At 44.8% G+C, this 18,779-nt stretch overlaps 1 protein-coding gene across 1 annotated transcript in view; it reads left to right on the plus strand.

Annotated features, from left to right (window-relative positions):
- LOC124776889 (glutamate receptor ionotropic, kainate 2-like) overlaps positions 1-18,779 on the plus strand; it is a 200,712-nt gene that overhangs the window by 16,665 nt on the left and 165,268 nt on the right. The gene's annotated exons all lie outside the window — the stretch shown is intronic.

An 18,779-nucleotide genomic window follows, 5' to 3' on the forward strand; every position in this document is an offset into this window, starting at 1 on the left:
CTGGGGTCTGGAGCGATGTCAGCGTTCTGACTCATCCCAAATGTGTTCCATTGCAACCAGATTACGACTCTGGGTAAGATAACCCATTTCAGGAATGTTGTTGTCCACAAACCATTGCCTCGAAGATGCTGCATCATGATAGGATGCATCTTTGTGCAGATACAGTGATAGTGCCCGAACTGTTCCTCTACTGTAGTCTTTACACAATGTTGTAGAATATGTTGATATCCTTCCACATTTCTTAAGCTCAGTAAGCGAACTGCATTATAACTATGAAAACCACCCCAGTACCAGTATACTACGTTCTCCGTACTTCACTGTTGGCACTATTCGTTTTTTAGGAATTCGGCGAAGTCAAACCGTTCCATCGGACTTCCACAGGATACAGCGTACTTCATCACTCCAAATTACTTTTACAGACGCCTAGTGGTGTCGCTGTTTACACCATCACAAACGTCGCTTAGCTTTGACTACAGAAATATGTGCGCCATTCTTTTTAACTCTGTACTCACTGTATTGTACTAGATAGGCTGCTGGTAGCACTTTGGAACTCACCAGTGACTCCTTCAGCTGATTTCATGCGATTTTTTACATCCATCCTCTTCAAGACTGTCCTTGTCTTTCAGTATATGAGGTCCACCTGGTCAGTCGACGAGATGGAGTTGTTAATCAAGTGATATCTAATGAATAGCCTATACTCAAAATCACTGAGCTCTCCTGACGGTTCAGTCCGGAACCGCGCGACTGCTACGGTCGCCGGTTCGAATCCTGTCTCGGGCATGGATGTGTGTGATGTCCTTAGGTTAGTTAGGTTTAAGTAGTTCTAAGTTCTAGGGGACTGATGACCTCAGATGTTAAGTCCCATAGTACTCAGAGCCAATTTTTTCTCCTGACGGACCGATTGTGCTCTTACTGCTTCTCTGCTGACAACACAGTACTTCCCTTCGCCTATATCACTTCATTCTCAATTACGGAACCAATTTTATGTGCTTCGACAATAAACTTTAGTTTGCTTTCTGTTCAATACGCAGGTAGCATTTGGCTGTTTGGTTCTTAGTCTTGCTACGTTCATTAGTTCGAGAAATGTATTATAGTCAACACTATTAAAAGCTTTTCCTAAATCTATAAACGGTATAAATGTGGGCTGTTTTCTCTACAACTTATTTCGTTGGACCAGTCGTTGGGTTTTCCGTCTCTCGTCATCCAGTATCTTTTCAGGACTCAGACTTACCGTCTCCCAGGCACGCTCACACCAGCCGTTCAATTCCGCATAGCGTTTGTAACCACCTACATATCGAGCTGGGCCTCAAGGACTTAGGTAGCAAAAAGGGACAAGGTAGGAGACTTCCTCCATCGAAGCGACAGCCTCTTCCCTGTTTGAAAATCCTGATCTTATTTTTTCGGTACAGCAAATTCATTATATAGATGAGGCTAAAAGTTGTAGCAAGGAAATCCACAAAGTTATCTGTCAGAGACATGCCCAGAGTTTCCTTACTTTATAGTATGTGTACGAAGGTTTTTAGCCATCTGAGCTTCCAGTGATCTAGCTTTATACTCCAAAAATATTGCTGCATTTAACAATGTCTGTGGTCAAGTGGTGATAGACAGCAAATAGTTGGGTCCGAGCCTGGGATTTTTTTCTGTCTCTTGCCGCTAGTTCCTCTCAGCCAAAAACAGTTAATATAAAAAATATCAAGCCTACAACTCAAAGTAAGTGAAGAGGTCGAACAGAAACAATGGTTAAATTCAATACTCCAATTTATTTATATACACAGTTATGGGGTTAACATAGAAAACGAATAATCAGAAACTTGTGACAGTTATATCTGTTCTAAGTTGCGTGAAGATTAAGAGGAAAGCAGTGTCACTCTCTTATAGGTTAAGTTACTTCTTTCCCTCTTAAAAATTTACTCTCTCTCGATGTTCACAACAACTGACAACTATTTAAGCCTGCAATTCTCGATCAAAACAGTGACTGTAAATTCGTGACTAAAATCCGGAAGTCCACACTTTCATTACCAGTGCAAAGTGAGATGAGGCAAGCTATCGTCCTGGATTCCACAAGTGTGAAATCTAATTGAACAACTCTGCCAGTGCTGCGAATTTCGCTCACTGTAACTATGACAATTCTGCCAGTGCTGCGAATTACGATGTCTGTAACTATGACTGGGCTGTGCCGAGCTGTGCGCTGCAGGCGTGCTGGTTTCTTCACGAAGACGGAATGCTCAGCATCTTTGCAAGTCTCCAAAATGTGGCAGCCTGCACTGCCTTGCTACACCACGTCGATCAGGACACCAGCGCATCCTACCGGAATGTCGAACGGCGAGTGCTTCTCCTGCGACATTTGCTTATGTCCTGAATGTTCCTTGCGACCAAAATCTGCCAGTCACCGATCGCAAAATTAGGAACCACTATGGCCCAATCTCGAGAATTCAATCCAAAACTCCCGCTAAAAAATAGTGCTTCTTTTGCAGCCTCCAGTGACAACATCAGACAGTCCTCTACTACCAAAAGCATTCATTTCAACGCTGCAATATGACATCACATTTATTTACGCCTACTGCACGTCCTCCAGTCAACATTCATAGCCTTGGAACTGAATGAAAGAAATTCGGAGAGGACTGCTACGAGACTAGAGGTTGTTTCATGCTGCCTGCGCCTTCTACAAGTCACCGATGCTAATCTGCAATAGGAGTCAGGAAATACTGAAAGCTGTCATACCAAACCTGGCCAGACCTTAAGCCACACACTCGTACACTATGTGATCAAAAGTATCCGGACACCTGACTGAAAATGACTTATAAGATCGTGGCGCCCTCCATTGGTAATGCTGGAATTCAGTATGGTATTAGCCCACCCTTAGCCATCATGTCAGCTTCCCCTCTCGCATGCATACGTTCAATCAGGTGCTGGTAGGTTTGTTAGGGAATGGCAGCCAATTCTTCACGGAGTGCTGCATTGAGGAGAGGTATCGACGTCGGTCGGTGATGCCTGGCACGAAGTCGGCGTTCCAAAACATCCCAAACGTGCTCTATAGGATTCAGGTCAGGACTCTGTGCAGGCCAGTCCATTACAGGGATGTTATTGTCGGATCGCCACATTGTGAACCGTGATTTGTCGCTCCACACAACGTTTTCCCACTGTTCAACCGTCCAATGTTTACGCTCCTTACACCAAGCCAGGCGTCGTTTGGCATTTTCCGGCGTGATGTGTGACTTATGAGCAGCCGCTCGACCGTGAAATTTCTCACCTACCGCCTAACTGTCATGTTTGAAATTCGTGTGTGGTGGTGTGGATAGATTACGACCCTCTTCAACTGTCGGCGGTTTCCGTCAGTCAGCAGACGAGGTCGGCCTTTACGCTTTTGTATTGTTCGAGTCCCTTCACGTTTCCACTTCACTATCACACGGGAAACAGTGGACCTAGGGATGTTTAGGAGTGTGGAAATCTTGCGTACAAACTTATGACGCAATCCACACCCAATCAACTGACAACGTTCGAAGTCAGTGAGTTCCGCGGAGCCCCCCATTCTGCTCTCGCACGATGTCTAATGACTACTGGGGTCGCTGATATAGAGTACCTGGCGATAGGTGGCAGCACGATGCACCAAATATGGAAAACGTATGTTTTTGGGGGTGTCCGGATGCTTTTGGCACATAGTGTAGTTCGACTGGTCATTCAATGACCCAGCCGAGCGGGTCTCTCCCCTGACACGTTTTCTTTTGTGTTGTACGATTTTATAGTGGTCGGTTCCACCAGGGCCCAGGTGTGTCGGCTCCACCTGTACACTGTTACCTGCTAGGCACTACCTCTATGTGACACCCCCACACTATGTCCTTTTCCCTTCTGTTTTGACATGGTGAAGTCTACCATGCAACTGGGTACACGTAGGGTCTGACACGCAGTCGCAGTGTACCCACAGACAGTCAAACAGGTCAGCGATCTGCTCAGCAGGAGGACTGGCAGATTCTACAGCCAGTGAATCGGTGGCTTTGGCCACAAGCAGTTATCTGGGAAGATAAAGCTTGCCGGCCTCTGTGGGTTCTGGGCCAACCTCACTTCCAAGGATCTTATATCGCCCAGGCCACAGGCCCATCCATCGGTCACCCGTCTGCTTGGCCGAAGTGTTTCCTGTTGCTCTGTCTCATGTCCACTTCTCTGCGCATTCGCACACACAACAGAATCATTAAAACTGTTATCGAGTTAATGCAAATTAAAGAGAGCACCTTACCGCCAGTGACCACGCTTTATAATATATAGAACATTTTTTATATAGATTTTAGCCGCGTGGAGTGGCCGCGCTGTTTGAGGCGCCATGTCACGGATTACGCGGCACCTCCCACAGGAGGTTCAAGTCTTCCCTCGGCCAAGAGTGTGTGTGTTGTTCTTAGCATAACGTAGTTTAAGTAGTGTGTAATTCTAGGGACCGAAGACCTCAGCAGTTTGGTCCTTTAGGAATTCACACACATTTGAACATTTTTTTATAGATTTTCCCTGTGGTCATCTTCAGAATAACAAATATATTATAATTATTGATGAGATTTTCATGCAAAAATGCTTCTCGCGTTTCAGTGGGACATCAGTGTAACTCGAACTTGGACATCAGATGAGTGGAGGACATGGAGATGTTTCTTACTCCTGTGAGACAGTTATCAGCACGTGACAGAGTTTGAAAGATGCCTCATTGTGGGTCATTTGGCCAGCTGGTCGAATAGTGGATGCGAACATGTGGGCAGGCATACTCACATCAATGTTCCCGCTGGCCACGTCTGACCACTACAAGAGAGGATCATCGTACTGCATATCGTAACTCCTTCACATCTGCATCTGTCATTCGAGAACAAGCGAAAGACTCTCTGCAACAAACTGTGTCATCTAGCTCCATTGGTCAGAGACTAGAAGCAGTCAGACTAGGGACTCGTCCCAAGAATAGGGTGCGTTAACACCACAATACAAATGGCTATGTTTGCAGTGGAGCCGTGACCGGGAAGCATGGACTGTTAACAAACGGCTTCATACTGTGTTCAGCGATGAATCTCTGTTCTACACTACACTGGACGATCATCGTCAGCGAGTGTGGCGGCGACCTGCGGAGAGAATTCATTCTTCCATTGTCTTCAGGAGGCACAGCGATGCTACTCTTGGCAGCAAGTGTAGTTAGGACCCAAAAACTGAAGCAAGAGTAAATATGTGTAAAATTATTTGTCTTATCTCAGTGGTACATACCTAATATTTGTTACTGTAATCGAATGAGAAACTGCTAAATTACGTGTTAAAAATAATGATCAGTACCTTTTCCCTGCTTCAAATATTTCGCTTCTTTCTGACCTACTCATTTACCCGACGAATCACCCTTCGAACATATAGGATTTTGTAGGGTGACTCGCACGTGATACGAATGGAATGAACAATATAGCAAAGTTCTGGGTTCAGGTAAATGTTCTATCTCTCGGCCGCAGTTTCAAATCTTTATTTGGTGATCCATCATGAAAATACACTCATGCTCATAAATTAAGGATAATTGCCGAATGTGGTGCCACACAACGTGGCACTACACGAAACTGGCGCTAATAGCACAGGCACATAGGGAACACACACGACACAGTTCTGTAAGTCCACCGCATTGGTGATAAGTTGAGAAAACCGTCCCGAAACATATGTGCTACAAAACGCCACTGTTTCCTGCGCATGTACCCCGACATCAATATGGAATATGATCATCATTCACACGTACACAGGCCGCACAACGGGTTGGCATACTCTGGATCAGGTGGTAGAGCAGCTGCTGGGGTATAGCCTCCCATTCTTGCACCAGTGCCTGTCGGAGCTCCTGAAGTGTCGTAGGGGTTTGAAGACGTGCAGTGATACGTCGACCGAGAGCATCCCAGACGTGCTCGATGGGGTTTGGGTTTGGAGAACAGACAGGCCACTCCATTCGCCTGATATCTTCTGTTTAAAGGTACTCCTCCACGATGGCAACTCGGTGGGGCCGTGCATTATCATCCATCAGGAGGAAGGTGGGAGCCACTGCACCCCTGAAAAGGGAGACATACTGGTCCAAAATGACATCCCTTTACACCTGACTTGTTACAGTTCCTCTGTCAAAGACATGCAGGAGTGTGCAGGGGTGTACGTGCACCCATCATAATCCCACCCCACACCATCAAACCACGACCTCCATGCAGGTCCCTTTCAAGGACATTAAGAGGTTGGTGTCTGGTTCCTGGTTCACGCTAGATGAAAACCCGGCGAGAATTACCGTTCAGACTATACCTGGACTCGTCTATGAACGTAACCTGGGACCACTGTTCCAATGAATATGTACGGTGTTCTTGACACCAGGCTTTACAGGCTCTATTGTGACCAGGGGTCAGTGGAATGCACCTTGCAGGTCTCCGGGCGAATAAACCATGTCTGTTCACTCGTCTGAAGACTGTGTGTCTGGAGACAACTGTTCCAGTGGCTGTGGTAAGGTCCCGAACAAGGCTACCTGTAGTACTCCGTGTCCGTCTGCGGGCACTGATGGTGAGATATCGGTCTTCTTGTGGTGTTGTACACTGTGGACGTCCCGTACTGTAGCGCCTGGACACGTTTCCTGTCTGCTGGAATCGTTGCCATAATCTTGAGATCACACTTTGTGGCATAAATATGGCCCGTGCTACGACCTGCTGTGTTTGACCAGCCTGCAGTCGCCCTAGTATTCTACCCCTCATAAAGTCATCAATATGTGTTCTTTGAGCCATTTTCAACACACAGTCACCATTAGCACCCCTGGAAACGTCTGCACCCTTACTCGCTGCACCGTACTCTGACATGCACCAAAACACCTCTGCTTATGTGGAATGCTGCCAGAGCCACCGTGCGACGACCGCGGGTCAAATGCACCGCATGGTCACACCCCGAGGTTATTTAAACCCTCAAATCGCTCACCAGAGCGTTGTTTCACCATGTATCAGCATTATCCTTAATTTATGAGCACGAGTGTAGTTTTACCGCAGTAGGTGGTGGTTTGCTTGTTTATTTAAAGAGCCATGAGGTATCTGAATCACGATCACCACCTGCTGATTCAAGGCCAGTAACACCACCTCGATTCCTTCGTAATAGCATCGTACTAATAGCATTGAAATTCAATGTCCCGTTCGTGATTAGGAATCCCACGCTCGGAGTGGGCCATTGGGAGGAATAAAATGGTCACGTCTAACTTTCGAGCGATCATCATGCTACAGCAGCTTCCACTTACTTTACAATTTTGGTCATAAAGATCCAAATTGTGGTGAGCTTGGCAAAGTGATCAGGCAACCTCCCATAGTTCGACAATTTCAGCCCTAAAGAACCGCTGTAGTTCACGAAACGTTGAAAATTTATCCTTTAATGCTTATTGTATCCATACTTATTTCTTTTTGGACTATAGCACTGACACACCGTCCTTGTCAACTGGTTAACGCTTTCCTAGATACCTCGTTCTGACGAAAACCGGCACATCTGTTCTCCTTTCTGCGCAACCAATTACCACAGAAATCCGGTCAATGACGTACTTAGTACTTAACAATAACAATATGGAATAAAAACAATTACTATAATTATTTTTTAGCCATAAAGATACATTTCCATAGTTCACGTAGCTACCAGTTGGGTACTTCTTATCTTTCCGTAAAACATTGCGCAAAAGAATCAAAGGGTTACTTTTTTGAAACCCCGCAATTTTCCTCCATTGATGCAGAAGTGTAACATTTGGCTGAAAGGTGACTACGACTTCCTCTGTAATGGGGCGAAATCCTGGCACCCTGCAAAGTCATCAGTGGGTTCGGCGACGCTACAAACAGCAAGGCGTCGACACATGCGGAAAAAAGGTCAGAGCTCAGAAGATCATGTGAAGTGTAAGATGGATTAATGATGTCACCTTGGCATCATGTTGTTGTCTGAAGCGTCGCCGAGCCCGACGCTGCCACGCTTTTGCACCATTGCAGGGGAAGGCTGTAGACACCTATGAGCCAAATTTCGCACTGCTGAGGTCATCAGTCCCCTAGAACTTAGAACTACTTAAAACTAACTAACCTAAGGACATCACACACATCCATGCCCGATCCAGGATTCGAACCTGCGACCGTAGCCGTGGCGTGGTTCCGGACTGAAGTGTCTAGAACCGCTCGGCCACAGCGGCCGGCTCTTCTCTCTCCTATGACCATTTGACAACAACTGTTTTACAGTTTGTTTTACGTTCCTGGAAACCTTTGATTTTCTTGATTTTTAGTCTGAATTTAAGGTTGTCTGTTTTCGTGATGTTGCGATACTTGGTTTTTAAAATCGTTGAGTTACATTCATTCGTCATGTATTGCGTCTTTTCAAACGATATTTGTAGCCCTACATTTCAGTTGTCTCATTCGGAAGTTTTCGCCTTTTTCTTCATTCTCTAAGGTTCCGTTATTATTGCGAAATCGTCTCCAAATGCTAAACAATTTATTTCTTCTTCAGATCTACTCAACTTTATGTAGTTATTAACCTTTTCTTTTAATTCCTCTATTTCCCATTCTCTCATAACTTCTCGCAGCGCACACTCGAACTATGGCGACAAACGGTCTCCTTGTCTGACCCCTGATGCAATTTGGATGGCATTAGAAGTTGTTTCGAGAAATTTAACTTTATACAGCATTTATAAGGGTTTGTCTCGTCTTTTCAGAGATTACCAGTTTACTGCAAATTCCTTCAGGATTCTTATAAGGGAGTCTCTTGCTATTTGACCACATGCGTTTTTAAAAACAACCGTTACTAGCACTGTCATTTTACTTGATACTATATTTTCGTACACCTAATTATTTTTTAAGAGTTTAAAAGTTGCCTAAGACGAACTTAATGCTGTCCAAATGGTTCAAATGGCTCTGAGCACTATGGGACTCAACTGCTGTGGTCATAAGTCCCCTAGAACTTAGAACTACTTAAACCTAACTAACCTAAGGACATCACACACATCCATGCCCGAGGCAGGATTCGAACCTGCGACCGTAGTGGTCGTGCGGTTCCAGACTGTAGCGCCTTTAACCGCTCGGCCACTCCGGCCGGCTTAATGCTGTCCAATTTGTTTATGTAATGGAAGACTTGATTTTGTCTAGAAGAGCTTTCGACAGGTTTTTGCATCCACAGGGTAGTAGTGAAATACAAGTGTAATCACTGAGATGTTTTGTTCCCTTTTTTTATGAAGCACGTGAATTAATGCAACCTTCCACTTTTGTGGTATTGTTTCGGTGTCGCAGACCTTATCTAGTTTTTCTTTTGTAATTGTGTCACCTAGATGAAATGAAAAGATCGTGTGGCACTGGTGGCCGGGAGGTCCCAACCGGGGAAGTTCGGGCGCCGGGTTGCAAGTCTTAATTCAGATGACAGCACATTGGGCGGCGTGCGTGACGGTGGTGATGAAGGGATGATGAGAACAATACAACACCCAGTCCACGAGCGGAGAAAATGTCCGACCCGGCCGGGAATCGAACCCTTGCCTGTGGCATGGTAGGCAAACACGTCACCACTCACCTAAGCAGGGGGACGCACCTAGATACCCATTGGCTTTTAGAATCTCTGCAGTGAGGCCAGCTTCACATGGGCCTTTGTTATGTTTTAAGTGTTTGAAGTGATTTTTCATGATATCGACGCTTGGTAGTTTTCAGTTTTCATTTGGAATATTATCATGGAATTCCATTTCTTTGATCGGTCTGTCACAGTTTTTCATAATATGCTGTCAGTAATTTAAAGTTTCCTTCAGTGTAAAGTGCGAGTTTCCCATTTCATTTCCTGAAGTGTAACTAATGAAGAATATATCCAAACAAACCGTTCTTGAATGTTTTGTAATACATTCGTGTATTTTTTTAAGTGTTCTTCGATAATTTTAAGTTGCTCTTTTTCAAAGTACCATATCTGTGCCCTAATAATGTTATCTGCTCACTTCTCGAACCGGTAGATTTTCCTATTACTGTTTGTTTTCTTGATAAACTAGTTGTCCCTACCTTCCTTTTTCAGGAATCCATATCTAATGCCAGAAGCTGATTTATTAATTTATTATTAGACTGCTGTTATTGGATTCCTCTGTTTTGGATCTCAAAAATGACAACATCATCCGGCTCGACAGTTATTCAATATTTATTTATTTACTTACGATCGCGATTTACCCTATGGTAACACTATGAAGTAATAGTTCACTACGTAGTGCATCAATGCATATTCATTCTTGTTCAGAGGATAGCATACTCAGGGCAGCTACATTTACATCATTTAATGTCAGTTGCATAAGAAAATAGTGTTTCCAGGCATCTATATAAAATATCTTCAACATTTCGCGGCCCTGTCATCAACTGTATAAATATTAATTTTAATTTTAATAATCAACAGCCTCAGTTGCACCGTTTACCTAGAATGTACCTAGGTTTCAGTCGGGATAACCCAACCTTCTTCAGAACAACAGTAACTACCGTTTGTCCATAGTGGACATAGTTCCAGTACAGCACTCGTGGCTGCCGCATCGCGGTCGCGAAGTGGGGCCGAGGCAGTTCCAGATAAGTTTTATAGTCTGACGATAATTTATGGATTTGTAGTTATAGCTTGACGATGTCCACTACGGACAAACGGTAGTTACTGTTATTCTGAAGAAGGTTGGGTTGTCCCGACTGAAATCTTGGTAAATTCTAGGTAAACGGTGCAACTGAGTCTGTTGATTATTAAAATTAATATCTATATAAAAGCACTTCATACGATAATTACAGCTGAATTCATCTTAGTGCCGCACTCTCATTTATCACTGTGCATTACTAATCACGAGCGTAGTAGCACTTTGTACGACTTTCCGCCGTTGCCCGCCAGTGTGTCGCAAGTGCGCAGTTTTTGTGGCGGCTGAGTGTAGAGACAAGGCGAAGGCGGGTGTGGGCGGCGACGCACCGGTGAGACCGCGTCTGGCGCGCCGCCGCCTGGCAGCCGCACAAACGGCCCGACCGCCCTGGCCGCACTCTCGCTTTCCGTCTCACTCTTCCCTCCACATATCCCAACCCCCCTGTCCCTCTCTCACTCACCCGCTGCGTCCTTCTAGTTTCCCAAGAAACGGGCGGTGACTCTTCTTCCACTAGGCAAGACAACAGCGTCTTCACGCACGATCTTTGAACCCCATACAACATTCCATTGTACTATGACTTCAGATACGACACAGCCGAAGGAGAACATAGACCACAGCATTTTGGATACGATTGTAAAGACAGTTAAAAATACGATCTAAGAAGAAAAAAGGACGCATCACGAAAGAATTGTCCGAATTAGACGGAAATGGGTAGATGTGATTTACATGTACAGACAAATAAATGATTACAGTTTAGGAAAAAGTGGATGATTTATTCAAGAGATACAGCGTGACAAATTGAGGAGCCAGTAACTCGATTGTACCCGTCTGGCCCTTACGCAAGCCAGATTGACATAGTTGTTGGATGATCTCCTGAGGGATCTCGTGCCAAATTCTGTCTAATAGGTGCATTAAATCGTCAAAATTCCAAGCTGATTGGAAGGTCCTGCCCTTAATACTCCAAACGTTCTTAATTGGGGAGAGATCTCCCGACCTTGCTGGACAAGCTACGGTCCAACAGACACGAAAACAACCAGTAGAAAAATCCTAAGTGCGCGGGTAGGCATTATCTTGCTGAAATGTACGCCTTGACATCAAAGGCAACAAAACGGAACGTAGAATATTATCGTGATATTGCTGTGCTGTAAGGGTGCTGCGGATGACAAGCCGGCCGGTGTGGCCGAGCGGTTCTAGGCGCTACAGTCTGGAACCGCGCTACTGCTACGGTCGCAGGTTCGAATCCTGCCTCGGGCATGGATGTGTGTGATGTCCTTAGGTTAGTTATGTTTAAGTAGTTCTAAGTTCGAGAGGACTGATGACCTTAGAAGTTAAGTCCCATGGTGCTCAGAGCCATTTGAACCATTTGTGCTGACAACCAAAGGTGTCCTGACATAAAAATAAGTGGCACCCCAGACCATCACTTATGGTTGTCGAGCCGCATGGCGGACGACTGTCAGGTTGGTATCCCACAGCCGCCCGGGGTGTCTCCAGACACGTTTTCGCTGGTTCAAATGTCTCTGAGTACCATCGGACTGAACATCTGAGGTCATCAGTCCTCTATAACTTAGAACTACTTAAGCCTAACTAACTTAAGGACATAACACACATCCATGCCCGAGGCAGGATTCGAACCTGCGACCGTAGCGGTCGCGCGGTTCCAGACTGAAGCGCCTAGAACCACTTGGCCACACCGGCCGGCTTTTCGCTGGTCATCGGGGTTCAGTTCGAAGCGGCACTCATCACTGAAGACAGGTCTACTCTAATCACGGGATTCTAGGCAGACGTGCACATTTTGTGAAGCTCTTTCTCTCTAATAAATCGTCGTATTTTTCTGAAATTATCATTTGTCTGTTTGTAACGTACAGCATAAATGCCGACTTCCGTCCCAATCGGATAATTCCTCCATGGTGCGTCGATTTTTTGTCTTAAGGTGTGTTTGTTAGAATTTTCTAGACAGAAAAAGTTTATAGTTCAATATACAGTGACTTTTAATTACAGCTCTGGTCTAATAATAGGCTTGTTGTCATTCACGGGCACAACAGAACACTCACTAACAGTTTCCAGATCTAGTCAGTTGAATATTGAACCTGCTCTCTTAATCCGAAATTTTACGTAACACATTCTGCATTGCGTTAATCTCTATACGACACGCTTCCTTCAGTTCGTTAACCATGTAGGAACAAAAGACAAGTTGTTGCTGTAACTAATCTAAAATACAGTCACAACCACTAAGATCGGGAAGCCAAACAAGACGCAACACGTTAAATTCGGCGACAGGCTGATGAAGGCTTAAGAGGTAACATTACTCCATTCTTAATAGTTAGATTATCGTTCCGATGTGGATGCTAAGGCAGGAGGAAATCAGGAAAGGAAGGCAAGACTTTAACGCCCTATCAACGCCGATGTCATTACACCCGGGTCACAACTGTTCCATGGAATATTATTGAATGTTTCTTGTCGAATTTTAATCAATGGTCACCTCATAAAACCATTCCGCTTCGGTTGATCTATCCACCAAGGACGCCGCTACCGATGGTCCTGTAGCCCACACCCAGTGAACCACTGTAGCGTCTCACTGAAAGCATTATTCGAGAATTAATACTTCCGAACCAGTGGGTCTGCTTCGCAGTGCACGCAGTCGACGTATCATTTGTTATGTCTTACCAACAGGACTTCTGCATCTTGGACGATGAACTTAAAATCTACGTGAAGGCATTTGGAGATTAGGTCAACAGGCACGAAAACGACGGAACTTCTCTTTAATGGGGGCTTTGGAGAAACCTGTGACATGAGCTGAACAACAGATCTCGCGTCGTCTTCTGGCCGTCTACTAGTGGGCTATATGGCCCCATGATAACTAAGAACTGGGCGGACCTCCTGAACCGCATCAGGGCCACACTGAATTTGCTGTCCAACAGACACCTGAAGCTCCTGCAAAAAGACAAATAATTCATGTATACTTTGTAAACAGACTGTACTACATGTCCCATAACTTCCCCTCCCTGAACCTTCGTCTGAATATTTAGATATCATTCAAATGGTTTCTTCTTCGCAGCAATATTTTTAAAGCACGTTTCAAGGCATCCACCGTTCCCTCCTTACCTTAGACTTTCAGCGTTCGACACCTACACTACTGGCCATTAAAATTGCTACACCAAGAAGAAATGTAGATGATAAACGGGTAATCATACGACAAATATATTATACTACAACTGACATGTGATTACATTTTCACGCAGTTTGAGTGCATAGATCCTGAGAAATCAGTACCCAGAACAACCACATCTGGACGTAATAACGGCCTTGATACGCCTGAGCATTGAATCAAACAGAGCTTGGATGCCGTGTACAGGTACAGCTGCCCATGCAGCTTCAACACGATACCACAGTTCATCATGAGTAGTTACTGGCGTATTGTGACGAGCCAGTTGCTCGGCCACCATTGACCAGACGTTTTCAATTCGTGAGAGATCTGGACAATGTGCTGGCCAGGGCAACAGTCGATCATTTTCTATATCCAGAAAGGCCCGTACAGGACCTGCAACATTCGATAGTGCATTATCCTGCTGAAATGTAGGGTTTCGCAGGGATCGGATTAAGGGTAGAGCCACGGGTCGTAACACCTCTGAAATGCAACGTCCACTGTTCAAAGTGCCGTCAATGCGAACAAGAGGTGACCGAGACGTGTAACCAATGGCATCCCACACCATCGCGCCGGGTTATACGCCAGTATGGCGATGACGAATACACGCTTCCAATGTGCGTTCACCGCGATGTCGCCAAACACGGATGCGACCATCATGATGCTGTAAACAGTATCTGGATTCATCCGAAAAAATGACGATTTGCCATTCGTGCACCCAGGTTCGTCGTTGAGTACACCATCGCAGGCGCTCCTGTCTGTGATGCAGTCTCAAGGGTAACCGCAGCCATGGTCTCCGAGCTGATAGTCCATGCTGCTGCAAACGTCGTCGAACTGTTCGTGCAGATGGTTGTTGTCTTGCAAACGTCGCCATCTGTTGACTCAGGGATCGAGACGTGGCTGCACGACCCGTTACAGCCATGCGGATAAGATGCCTGTCATCTCGACTGCTAGTGATACGAGGCCATTGGGATCCAGCATGGCGTTCCGTATGACCCTCCTGAACCCACCGATTCCATATTCTGCTAACAGTCATTGGATCTCGACCAACGCGAGCAGCAATGTCGTGATACGATAAACCGCAATCGCGATAGGGAACAATCCGACCTTTATCAAAGTCGGAAACCTGATGATACGCATTTCTCCTCCTTACACGAGGCATCACAAAAACGTCTCAGCAGGCAACGCCGGTCAACAGCTGTTTGTGTATGAGAAATCGGTTGGAAACTTTCCTCTTGTCAGGTCGGTGTAGGTGTCGCCACCGGCGCCAACCTTGTGTGAATGCTCTGAAAAGCTAATCATTTGCATATCACAGCATCTTATTCCTGTCGGTTAAATTTCGCGTCTGTAGCACGTCAGCTTCGTGGTGTAGCAATTTTAATGGCCAGTAGTATATGTGTCATGTTCCTCATGAAAAGAATGACAAAAGAATTACAGCCTCAGGACAATGCCTTCTTCGTAGTTTTTTAACAAGCGTAGCACCAACAAGCCTAGTGCCACCAAAACACCTAGTGACGATTCCACCAGAACACCAGCATATCCGGAAATACGCTCTTGAATTTACTGATGTGCGCACCAGTATATCCAAACACCTCACAGCTTCTTAAGAAGACACTATACAAAATCATGACAAAGACCGCACCAGGAAACCCCCTTGAAAAAAGGGAACCGCGGGTGAGCTGGGTAGTACTGTGAAGAAATATCCACCAGACATTCCTGCCTCCACGGACTGACTGACAATGTTATGTGATTCTTAATGACAAAATCCCTATGAGCGACAAACTATACAGAATATACATCAGTGCAACAGCCGCCTGGCGCGAACGCGGAAACTTACTCTCGCTAGTGCACCGGTTTGTGGACCAACGCAGGACGTGTGACATTTTCTCAACCAGCAAGTAACTACCACTGATAGGACGAACGCACGCTATTTAAACGTTTGGGAACTGATGCGGCCTGACAGCAAGCAGTAGCCAAGTACCGTACACAACGAAGCTTTATGGATGGTCATACATACAGCCATATAAATCATTGGGAACCGAGATTCTACGTACTCGGAATGCTTGTCCTGTATTGAAGAGGAACAGTATCGAATTTCACGGGACGCCAATCACAGGAAAACATGTGTCAACACGCTGCATCCATCTAAGGAATCCCCGCAATCAGCCCCGTTACTTGTAATCGATACAATGTGGAAACACAAACCAAGGAAAGATGTTTTAAATGTGATACAGTTCTGTGTGACGAAACAGGAGGCAAGAAAGGAAAAATTGCCGTGTCATGGCGGAGTGAATTTTGCTCTGCCATATATATCCCTTGTGTTAAGCCGATTTATCCTTTTAAAAAGCTATTAACAAAAATAAAATGCTGACAAGAAAAAAAATTTACTAATGTGGCGTAAGAAATCGGCCGCAGCTTTGTTCAGAGGCTCATTCCGACATCTGTCTCAGGCACTCTAATAAAACTTCGGAGAATCCTGACTCAGAGTAGCGGAAGTGTGAATATATACATATATACTCTCTCCTCCCCCCTTCCCCGGCGTATTAAGCAACATGAGCCTCTCTAGGATGTCCACCGACTCCCCGTTAAAACTTATTGGGATTACACAAACACGGATAATAGTTCACGTAATTTAGTATGTTCCCTTAAATTAAATGCAGTCTTGTAAACATAACCAAAGTTAAAAATTCAGCTTTTAGTCCGAAGAGAGCTGTCTTTGCAACCCTGCACTCATGATCCATATGGCTGCAACTATTTAACGATTGAAAGTAATAAACGAGTAATTGTTGGTGTTGTGTCTAGACAAGACAGCCTAGACACAATGAGAGGAAGCCGAAAGGCACGCGCTAAGCTAAAGCAGGATGGCGTGAGGTCTGCAACAGGATACGTAATGAATGCTATAAAGAAAAGTACGTAGCTTCTGGAATACTTAACTTTAATCCATCCTTTTGGTACATCTGGAGATTGTGGCAATACAAGTGAGACTCTTTAGATACATGCAATGTTACTAATGGCACCTTGCTAGGTCGTAGCCATGGACTTAGCTGAAGGCTATTCTAACTATCTGCTCGGCAAAGGAGCGAGGCTTCGTCAGTGTAGTCGCAAGCAAAGTCGTCCGTACAACTGGGGCGAGTGCTAGTCTGTATCTCGAGACCTGCCTTGTGGTGGCGCTCGGTCTGCGATCTCTGACAGTGGCGACACGCGGGTCCGACATGTACTAATGGACCGCGGCCGATTTAAAGCTACCACCTAGCAAGTGTGGTGTCTGGCGGTGACACCACAGTTGGGCGTTTATTTGAGCTTTGACCTAATGAACTTTAGATATATCAGCTTCGGAAAAGAATCCTGCATTTATGAAGTTTAGAAGCATCAGGTCTGTAAAACATTTCCGATCTTGTTTAGAAGAAACCTGGCAACTCCGGTTTGGCTTGTTACACGGAACAAAATTTGACTCCCAATTTAATAACTGGGATGAAGGTAGAGATACGAAAATTCAATGAAAAGATACACAATTCGTCATAAATTGTTTAGTCAGCATGGGACTGTCGCACAAACGCTCATTAATTCTCTGAGGAAGGCTCAACAGGAAAGACGTTTCGCGTCGCGCAGTCTTAGTATTCTGAAAACATAGACAATTATCATGAGCATCTGTACAGAGCCGTGACTGCCTTATTTTCCCAGAACAAAGGAGGATGCAATCACAAAGAGGATACCTTATTATGAAGAGAAGAACGTACTCCAGGCATTAAACTCATCTGCTTTTGCTTCGTCTTTCTCGCCCGTAATGAATAAGACTGAAGTAAAAGCTGGAACAACAACACCGGTGCAGACAAGTCATGCAAGCACAAGTTGTAAGTAGGCTGTTTAGATGTAAGTAGGCTGTTTAGATGTAAGTAAACTGTTTAGGTTTTTATGTTGGTAACGCCACGTAGCGCTCTGTATGAAAATCACCGACTGTGCTGTGTGCAGTCTGTGGCTGGTTGGCATTGTTGAAATATTGTCTATTGTAGTGTTGGGCAGTTGGATGTGAACAGCGCGTAGCGTTGCGCAGTTGGAGGTGAGCCGCCAGCAGTTGTGGATGTGGGGAATGAGATGGCGGAGTTTTGAGAGCGGATGTACATTGTTTGTTCCCTATCAAAATCTTTCATTTGCTGACTATGCCTATCAGTAGTTAGTGCCTTCAGTAGTTAGAATCTTTTATTTAGCTGGCAGTAGTGGCGCTCGCTGTATTGCAGTAGTTCGAGTAATGAAGATTTTTGTGGGGAGTGAGATGGCGGAGTTTTGAGAGCGGATATACATTGTTTGTTCCCTATCAAAATCATTCATTTGCTGACTATGCCTATCAGTAGTTAGTGCCTTCAGTAGTTAGAATCTTTTATTTAGCTGGCAGTAGTGGCTCTCGCTGTATTGCAGTAGTTCGAGTAATGAAGATTTTTGTGAGATAAGTGATTCATGAAAGGTATAGGTTATTGTTAGTCAGGGCAAATCTTTTGTAAGGATTTTTGAAAGTCAGATTGCGTTGCGCTAAAAATATTGTGTGTCAGTTTAGTGTTGATCAGAATAGGTAAAGAGCGAAATGTCTGACTACGTTCAGTTCTGCTCAGCTGTCTGAAAATCAAATAATGTAAGAGGTTTATCAGCACAGTCATTCATAAATTTTTCTAAGGGGACGTTTCGAAGTACATGTTCATGCCAGTGCACTTTTAAAGTCATATTTTTTGTTCAAAGAGTACTCAGTTGGGCCAAATTCTGACACAACCAAAACAACCTAAGGCAACAACGCAACAAAAAACGTAAAAAAAAGAGTCAAGGCATTCAACATCACCAACGTACCAATAAAGGAATAAATCGGGACAAATGATAAGAAACCAAAAAGAAACGTTCTTCAGAGTCATCAGATAATCCTTCACTAGAGATCTCAGACTAGTGTGAAAATGACTCATTTGAGAAAGCAGTTGACTGTAAGGAAAGGGCTAACTTGGATTAGGTGTATTCGCGTCTCACCCTTACCAACTACTTGCAAATAGCCGCTCCAGTGTTACACTTCCT

The sequence above is a fragment of the Schistocerca piceifrons genome, chromosome 2 (genome assembly GCF_021461385.2).
Source record: "Schistocerca piceifrons isolate TAMUIC-IGC-003096 chromosome 2, iqSchPice1.1, whole genome shotgun sequence".
NCBI classification, from domain to species: domain Eukaryota; kingdom Metazoa; phylum Arthropoda; class Insecta; order Orthoptera; family Acrididae; genus Schistocerca; species Schistocerca piceifrons.